The following is a 7052-nucleotide window of genomic DNA, read 5'->3' as shown; positions in this document are numbered from 1 at the left end:
AATCATAATAGGAACAGAAAGGTGGTGACTTAAGCTGGAGATAAATTCTACCGAAATTTTTACAGAGGCGCAAACCGTGCTCAGAAAGGATAGATTAAATAAAGTAGGTGGTGGTATGTTTGTGTCTGTTGGTAGTAGTTTATCTTGTAGTGAAGCAGAAATAGATAGTTCCTGTGAATTACTATGGGTAGAGGTTATAATCAACAGCTGTACCAAAATAATAATTGGCTCCTCCTACTGACCCCCCGACTCAGATGATATAATAGCAGAGCGCTTCAAAGAAAACTTGAATCTCATTACAAATAAGTGCCCCACTCATACAGTTATAATTGGTGGAGACTTCAATCTGCCCTTGATTTGTTGGCGGAAATACACGTTCAAAGCCGGTGGTAGACAGAAAACATCTTCCGAAATTATATTAAATGCTTTCTCTGAGAATTACTTTGAACAATTAGTTCATGAGCCCACACAAATTGTAAATGGTTGCGAAAACACATTTGACCTCTTAGCCACAAATAATCCTGATCTAATAGAGAGCGTCACGACGGGTACAGGGATTAGAGAACACAGGGTCATTGTAGCGAGGCTCAAAACCATATCAACCAAATCCACTAAAAATAAATGCAAAATATATCTATGTAAAACAGCAGATAAAAATTCGCTTGATGTCTTCGTAAGAGTGAGTCTCCATTCCTCTCAAGCTAATTATGTAAGTGTAGGCCAGATATGGCTCAAATTCAAAGATACAGTATCGACAGCAATAGATAGATTCATACCGCATAAGTTAATAAGAGTCAGGCCTGATTCACCATGGTACACAAAACACGTCAGAGCACTGTTGCAGAAGCAACGAAAAAAGCATGCCAAATTCGGAAGAACGCAAAATCCCCAAGACTGGCTAAGTTTCACGGAAGCTCGAAATTTAGTGCGGACGTCAATGCGAGATGCTTTTAATAGTTTCCTCGATGAAATATTGTCTCAAAATATGGTAGAAAACCCAAAGAGATTCTGGTCCTATGTAAAGTACACCAGTGGCAAAAAACAGTCACTGCGCAATAGCGATAGAAATGTTACCGATGATGGTGCCACCAAAGCAGAGTTACTAAATACAGTTTTCTGTAATTTCTTCAAGAAAGAAGGCGAAGTAAATACACCAGAATTCGAAACCAGAACAGCTGTTAGCATGAGTGACATAAAAGTAGATATCTTAGGTGTTACGAAACAACTCGAATCACTTAAGAAAGGCAAGTCTTCCGGTCCAGATGGTATACCAATCAGGTTCCTCTCGGAGTTTGCAGACACAATAGCACCTTTCTTAGCAATCATATACAACTGCTCACTTGACGAAAGGTCTTTTCCTAAAGACTGGAAAGTAGCACAGGTCACACCAATATTCAGGAAAGGAAATAGGAGTAACCCATTGAATTACAGACCCATATCACTGACTTCAATTTGCAGTATGATTTTGGAGCATATACTGTACTCGAACATTATGAATCACCTTGAAGAAAATGACTTATTGATACATAACCAACACAGATTCAGAAAATATCGTTCTTGTGCAACACAGCTAGCTCTTTATTCCCATGAAGTAATGAGTGCTGTCGACAAGGGATCTCAGATTGATTCCATATTCTTAGATTTCCAGAAGGCTTTTGATACCATTCCTCACTAGCGACTATTAATCAAATTGCGTGCATATGGAGTATCGTCTCAGTTGTGTGACTGGATTCGTGATTCCCTCTCAGACAGGTCACAGTTCGTAGTGATAGACGGTAAATCATCAAGTAGAACAGAAGTGATATCTGGCGTTCCGCAAGGTAGTCATAGGCCCTCTGCTGATCCTGATTTACATAAATGATCTAGGTGATATTGTTTGCACATGACACTGTAACTTACCATCTAGTAAAATGATCAGATGATCAATTCCAATGACAAAATGATCTAGAGAGGATTTCTATATGGTGCGAAAAGTGGCAATTAGCACTAAACAAAGAAAAGTGCATTGACATCCACATGGGTACTAAAAGAAATCCAATAAATTTTGGATATACAATACATTGCACAAATCTAAGGGCTGTCAATTCAACTAAATACCTAGGAATTACAATTACAAGCAACTTAAATTGGAAATGCCACATAGATAATATTGTGGAGAAGGCAAAACAAAGACTGCACTTTGTTGGCAGAACACTTACAAGATGCGAGAAACCCACTAAAGAGACAGCCTATGTTGCACTTGTCCAACCTCTGTTAGAATATTGCTCGTGGTATGGGATCCTTACCAGGTAGGATTGACGGAGGACATCGAAAAAGTGCAAAGAAGGGCAGCTCGTTACGTGTTATCATGCAATAGGGGTGAGAGTGTCACTGATATGATACGCGAGTTGGGGTGGCAGTCACTGAAACAAAGGCGGTTTTCTTTGTGGTGAGATCTATTTAAGAAATTTCAATCATCAACTTTCTCTTCTGAATGCGTAAATATTTTGTTGACACCCACATACGTAGGGAGAAATGATCATCATAATAAAATAAGAGAAATCAGAGCTCAAACGGAAAGATTTAGGTGTTCCTCTTTCCCACGTGCCATTCGAGAGTGGAATAGAAGAGAAGTAGTATGAAAATGGTTTGATGAACCCTCTGCCAGGCACTTAAGTTTGAATTGCAGAGTAACGATGTAGATGACAGTCGATTGTTGACTTCTCATAAGAACTACTGAGCTAGTGGTTAATGTACTGAATCCTCATCTGGGAGAACGGCAATTCAAATACTCATCCAAGCAAGAGATTTTTAACGAATTTCCTAAATAACTCCATTTCAGGTATAATTTCTTTTAAAATGGCATTTTCTTCTGTTAGTCTGAGCGTATTCCGCACCTCTAATGACTTCACCACTGAAGGGATGTTAAGCTATTTTATTCTTAATAAAAGCTGTAGTACCACCAAAGTGTATCACATTTATTTAGCCAGTAATATTCTTAAAAAGTCAAGCTAGTTGTGGAATTTTAAACAGAGAGAAATATGCAAGGAATTCGGATTAATGGATCAACTGAGAAGAGTGTGCTTGATCCACTGTTGTTTATTTATCACTATCAGGAGCAGTCAAGGATTTAATCTCTGCCATTAACTGCAATTATTGCTGTAGCTGAATTTTTTGAAAAGGTGGGGTGGAGCAGAAGTTATCTGAAGCACTGAAAAAATTATTTTCATATTGCTGGAAAAATCAGTCCAAGCCAAGCTCATTCAACATTCAAATGTGCATTTCCACCTGAAGAAAAGGCAAGCTGTCAAAAACTTGGACACCACGTGGGATGTGACAAGGTCCATGCAAAGGTATGGAGCCTACAGTCATCCACATCGGTGACATCAGCAGCATTTGCATTATGTTACTGTATTACAGAGCTGATAAGTTCCTATCTTATATGGTATACTCTAGTCACACAGAAACCCTTTGAGTCATTTGGAAAACTGAAGGAAGTCACTTCACAGACTGTGCTCTGGTACTACAAAATGCAAGATGAATGTGTAGAAGTCAGATGTTACAGTTGGTCAATATTTCGTGAGGGACACCTCTTCCCTTGTGTTCATTGAGCAGGAATTTGAACTCGGTAGAATCTACCCAAAAGAGGATGCAATTGATATCGTCAATTGTTGGTTGTCAGTTGTTGTTGTTGTTGTTTTTTTTTTTTTTTTTTTTTTTGTCATCAGTCTACTGACTGGTTTGATGCGGCCCGCCACGAATTCCTTCATCTCAGAGTAGCACTTGCAACCTACGTCCTCAATTATTTGCTTGACGTATTCCAATCTCTGTCATCCTCTACAGTTTTTGCCCTCTACAGCTCCCTCTAGTACCATGGAAGTCATTCCCTCATGTCTTAGCAGATGTCCTATCATCCTGTCCCTTCTCCTTATCAGTGTTTTCCACATATTCCTTTCCTCTCTGATTCTGCGCAGAACCTCCTCATTCCTTACCTTATCAGTCCACCTAATTTTCAACATTCGTCTATAGAACCACATCTCAAATGCTTCGATTCTCTTCTGTTCCGGTTTTCCCACAGTCCATGTTTCACTACCATACAATGCTGTATTCCAGACATACAGCCTCAGAAATTTTTTCCTCAAATTAAGGCCAGTATTTGATATTAGTAGACTTCTCTTGGCCAGAAATGCCTTTTTTACCATAGCGAGTCTGCTTTTGATGTCCTCCTTGCTCCGTCCGTCATTGGTTATTTTACTGCCTAGGTAGCAGAATTCCTTAACTTCATTGACTTCGTGACCATCAATCCTGATGTTAAGTTTCTCGCTGTTCTCATTTCTACTACTTCTCATTACCTTCGTCTTTCTCCAATTTACTCTCAAACCATACTGTGTACTCATTAGACTGTTCATTCCGTTCAGCAGATCATTTAATTCTTCTTCACTTTCACTCAGGATAGCAATGTCATCAGCGAATCGTATCATTGATATCCTTTCACCTTGTACTTTAATTCCACTCCTGAACCTTTCTCTTATTTCCATCATTGCTTCCTCGATGTACAGATTGAAGAGTAGGGGCGAAAGGCTACAGCCTTTTCTTACACCCTTCTTAATACGAGCACTTCGTTCTTGATCGTCCACTCTTATTATTCCCTCTTGGTTGTTGTACATATTGTATATGACCCGTCTCTCCCTACAGCTTACCCCTACTTTTTTCAGAATCTCGAACAGCTTGCACCATTTTATATTGTCAAACACTTTTTCCAGATCGACAAATCCTATGAAAGTGTCTTGATTTTTCTTTAGCCTTGCTTCCATTATTAGCCGTAACGTCAGAATTGCCTCTCTCGTCCCTTTACTTTTCCTAAAGCCAAACTGATCATCACCTAGCGCATTCTCAATTTTCTTTTCCATTCTTCTGTATATTATTCTTGTAAGCAGCTTCGATGCATGAGCTGTTAAGCTGATTGTGCGATAATTCTCGCACTTGTCAGCTCTTGCCGTCTTCGGAATTGTGTGGATGCTGCTTTTCCGAAAGTCAGATGGTATGTCGCCAGACTCATATATTCTACACACCAACGTGAATAGTCGTTTTGTTGCCACTTCCCCCAATGATTTTAGAAATTATGATGGAATGTTATCTATCCCCTCTGCCTTATTTGACCGTAAGTCCTCCAAAGCTCTTTTAAATTCCGATTCTAATACTGGATCCCCTATCTCTTCTAAATCGACTCCTGTTTCTTCTTCTATCACATCAGACAAATCTTCACCCTCATAGAGGCTTTCAATGTATTCTTTCCACCTATCTGCTCTCTCCTCTGCATTTAACAGTGGAATTCCCATTGCACTCTTAATGTTACCACCGTTGCTTTTAATGTCACCAAAGGTTGTTTTGACTTTCCTGTATGCTGAGTCTGTCCTTCCGACAATCATATCTTTTTCGATGTCTTCACATTTTTCCTGCAGCCATTTCGTCTTAGCTTCCCTGCACTTCCTATTTATTTCATTCCTCAGCGACTTGTATTTCTGTATTCCTGATTTTCCCGGAACATGTTTGTACTTCCTCCTTTCATCAATCAACTGAAGTATTTCTTCTGTTACCCATGGTTTCTTCGCAGCTACCTTCTTTGTACCTATGTTTTCCTTCCCAACTTCTGTGATGGCCCTTTTTAGAGATGTCCATTCCTCTTCAACTGTACTGCCTACTGCGCTATTCCTTATTGCTGTATCTATAGCGTTAGAGAACTTCAAACGTATCTCGTCATTCCTTAGTACTTCCGTATCCCACTTCTTTGCTTATTGATTCTTCCTGACTAATGTCTTGAACTTCAGCCTACTCTTCATCACTACTATATTGTGATCTGAGTCTATATCTGCTCCTGGGTACGCCTTACAAGCCAGTATCTGATTTCGGAATCTCTGTCTGACCATGATCTAATCTAATTGAAATCTTCCCGTATCTCCCGGCCTTTTCCAAGTTGTGGCTATAATGCCCTGAATATTGGCTGACAAAAAGGTTTATTGCCTTGGTTGTTGATTATTGTCATCTGTCATTTGCAGTGTTGTGCTGAAAGTAACTCTGAATTTTGCCGATTTGAGGTAGATTGGTGCTGTTTGACAATTAGACATTGTGAAGCATGTTTGTAGGATCTGTATGTGATTGGTCTTTCTTCGTGGTGAATATGATTACTCTTCCTGTGTGTTTATTCATTGTGTTCTACAGAACCCACTATTATGTATGCATAATGAGTCAATGATTATTAACAGAGAGAACAAGTTTTTAGTAACTGCATCAATAATTATCATTAAACTGCTATAAAAAGTTTTTGCTTATTCAGAATAAATTCAAGTGTAGTTTGTTCACAACATTCTGAATGAATTCTCAGGGAAGGGGAGGAAGTGGAGGTCATAAGTTCTGCCTATTGACTCCCAGTACATTGGCTAACGAGAAAATGGGAGGGGCGGGGGGGGGGGGGGGGGGGCAGAGGGAACAAACCTCACTTTCATCATGCAGTGCCAGCTGCCAGTACGCATGTACTCACTGGTTCAGCAAGACATGACAATTGCTCTGTAACAGCTACGATAGGCACGATAGACGTGTAGACGTGAGTACTGCATTCTCTCAGTACATTGGCTAACGAGAAAGGGGGGGGGGGGGGGAGAGCAGAGGGAACAAACCTCACTTTCATCATGCAGTGCCAGCTGGCACTACGCATGTACTCACTGGTTCAGCACAACATGACAACTGCTCTGTAACAGCTACGATAGCACCAACCGCACACAAAATATTATCAAGAGGAAGTCGACTGATTTCTGCCAATCCAGAACCAGGCAGTCATGGTTTTTTTACTCATAATTACTTCACCCTTCCTATTAATATTTCCTATGTGTGGATCAGTCATCTTGCTTCTCTTAACACAAAAATAATTAATTCAATACATGCACATGATACTCAATGTTAATTACAGGATTTCATCATAAGTATTGCTTTACAACATTTAATTACAAAAGAATTTAAAAAAATATTCTATGTCTTAAGTGTGCGTGTGACATTAGTTGACAGTGTTACAAACTCTG

At 39.6% G+C, this 7052-nt stretch overlaps 1 protein-coding gene across 1 annotated transcript in view; it reads left to right on the top strand.

Moving 5' to 3' along the window:
• The window catches only part of LOC126195810 (uncharacterized), a 39296-nt gene that overhangs the window by 713 nt on the left and 31531 nt on the right, over nt 1-7052 (top strand). The window lies entirely within an intron of this gene.

The sequence above is a fragment of the Schistocerca nitens genome, chromosome 7 (genome assembly GCF_023898315.1).
Source record: "Schistocerca nitens isolate TAMUIC-IGC-003100 chromosome 7, iqSchNite1.1, whole genome shotgun sequence".
NCBI lineage: Eukaryota > Metazoa > Arthropoda > Insecta > Orthoptera > Acrididae > Schistocerca > Schistocerca nitens.
The sequence above is the reverse complement of the archived record's forward strand: the minus strand, read 5'-3'. Positions and strand labels throughout refer to the sequence as shown.